The 2,554-nt window shown below is 46.3% G+C and overlaps 1 non-coding gene across 1 annotated transcript; it reads right to left on the bottom strand.

Annotated features, from left to right (window-relative positions):
• Nucleotides 1-1,582: 1,582 nt before the first annotated feature.
• Nucleotides 1,583-1,657, bottom strand: TRNAI-GAU (transfer RNA isoleucine (anticodon GAU)). Its single transcript has one exon. It is a non-coding gene; the product is annotated as a tRNA-Ile (tRNA).
• Nucleotides 1,658-2,554: the final 897 nt, after the last annotated feature.

The following is a 2,554-nucleotide window of genomic DNA, read 5'->3' as shown; positions in this document are numbered from 1 at the left end:
TGTACCAAACTCGGAAACTGCAGCTAGTGCAGAATGCAGCAGCCAGGCTGTTAATGGGACTACCTCGGTGGGAACACGTACGGCCTAGGCTGCGGGAACTGCACTGGCTGCCAATTGTGTACCGAGTTCGTTACAAGGTGCTGGTTATTACCTTTAAAGCCCTATATGGCCGAGGACTTGCCTGCCTTAGGGACCGCCTCTCCCTATATGTTCCCCAGAGAGCACTGCGATCTAGTTCACAAAATCTTCTGGAAATCCCTGGGCCAAAGGAGGCCAAATTAAAACCAACTAGAGAGCAGGCCTTCTCGATACAGCCACCCCAATGGTGGAACCAGCTACCGGAGGAGGTACGGGCCCTGTGGGATCTCAATCAGTTCCATAGGGCTTGTAAAACCGCCCTCTTCCAACTAGCTTTCTAAAATAGAACCTGGTAGTAACATCAAGCCATCTTTGTACATATTGAGATTGTGGCACAACTAAGTTATACTGGTTTCAGATTATTTATTTAATAATATTTAATTTATGAATTGTATTGTAATGGCATTATCTTGTTTATATTGTTATAACATGGTTTATACCATGTCCTGTAAGCCGCCCTGAGCCTGCCTCGGCGGGGAGGGCGGGGTATAAATAAAATTTTTTATCATTATTATTATTATTAGAAAGTGGAGGTGGGAAATGTCTGCTAGGCACTCCCATTATACCCTATGGCGATCCATTCTCATGGGTTATAATGGAGAATTTATCTGTGGGTATCTGGGGTTCTAGAGGAGGCTTGTTTTTGAGGTAGAGGCACCAAATTTTCAAAGTACCTCTCAAGTTTCAAAAAACTGGACCAGGGGGTCCAATTCTATGAAGACCAAAAGAAGGTGCCCCCATCCTTCATTATTTCCAAATGGAAGGAAGGCACTTAAAAGGCAAGTGGCGCCTTTAAATGTGATGGCCAGAACTCCCGTTGGAGTGCAATTGTGCTTGTCACGCCCTTGCTCCTGGCTCCACCCCCAAAGTCCCCAGATATTTCTTGAGTCGGACCTGGCAACCCTAATCACTGCCTTTAATACCAAGTTTCATTCAAGGTATAAGCTTTCATGTGCATCCACACTTCTTCAGATATTGAAGATATTTCTGTGTCTATCTTCAGCTTGTCAATTTCATCATGCTATCTGCTCATGGCACGTCCTTATATCCAGGATTTTCTTTGTAGCAGGAACTCCTTTGCATATTAGGCCACACCCCCTTGATGTAGCCAATCCTCCCAAGAACTTACAGGGCTCTCAGTACAGTGTCTACTGTAAATTCTGGGAGTATTGCCTACACAAGGGGGGTTTGGCTTAATATGTAAAGGAGTTCCTGCTACAAAAAAACCCCCTGCTTACATCTCAACCGAACCTACCTCATAAGGGTGTTGTGTTGCTGTAATGGGAGAGAATCTTGGGAGCGTGCATATGAACATATGAAGCTGCCTTATACTGAATCAGACTCTGGGTCCATCAAAGTCAGTATTGTCTACTCAGACTGGCAGCGGCTCTCCAGGGTCTCAAGCTGAGGTTTTTCATGCCTATTTGCCTGGACCCTTTTTAGTTGGAGATGCCGGGGATCGAACCTGGGACCTTCTGCTTATCAAGCAGATGCTCTACCACTGAGCCACCATCCCTCCCAGAAAGGGTGGTAAGCCAACGGGATGGATAAATAAAAGCATAGCTCTAACGAACATCAGCTCATTAGATCTGATCCTTGTTAGAAAGAACAGATGTGGATACAAACGGATAACTTGGAACATAAACTAACCAATGAGCCCTGCATCATTCGTATTCAGAGGCTGTTTGAGTAACTGCACTGTCATGCCGATCGGCTTCTCCCCATAGGAAAATCCATTGGCAAACAACAGCTCAATACCCAATTTCAGCTCGGGGAATATCCCTGCTGAGTGAGTCCATATTGCTTCCTGTGGCAGCTGTTACAAAAAGAGCGCTCAAAGGTGTCGAAGGCTGGGGATGTGGGAGAACGGGTATTAGCGCAAATTTATTCAGTGCTCCAAATCTTCCACAGGAATGTGATGTTATCTTGCCAGAAGGTGATTCTCCTGTATGCCCTGCACAGCCAACGGCCATCCCAGCAGCTCAGAGGAGACAGACCTCACGCATAGGACTTTCTTTGAGTTGGAACGCCCCGGACCGCAATTCCAGCTGGCTTGGCATCGGGGAGGGGTGTGTGGCCTAATATGCAAATGAGTTCCTACTGGGCTTTTTCTGCAAGAAAATCCTGTGTGAAACAATAGCGATGTCGGGGTGTGTGGCCTAATATGCAAATGAGTTCCTGCTGGGCTTTTTCTACAAAAAAAAGCTTTGCTCGTGCATATATAACCACAAAGCTTCCCCGATCTTGTTCCCAGATCAGCCCATTTCCTGCCTTTAGTCTTCTCCCAACTTCATCATTTTATCAACAGGCTGCTCATTCCTGGTCTTGTTCCACTGGATGCAAGAGTTCTTCCAAGCTGAGCCATCCACAGCTGACCGACCATAAGGTTACACCTGCTCCTCTGATCTGCTTGGGT

This window comes from Heteronotia binoei, chromosome 3, assembly GCF_032191835.1.
Source record: "Heteronotia binoei isolate CCM8104 ecotype False Entrance Well chromosome 3, APGP_CSIRO_Hbin_v1, whole genome shotgun sequence".
NCBI classification, from domain to species: domain Eukaryota; kingdom Metazoa; phylum Chordata; class Lepidosauria; order Squamata; family Gekkonidae; genus Heteronotia; species Heteronotia binoei.
This window is presented reverse-complemented; position numbering and strand designations above follow the sequence as displayed.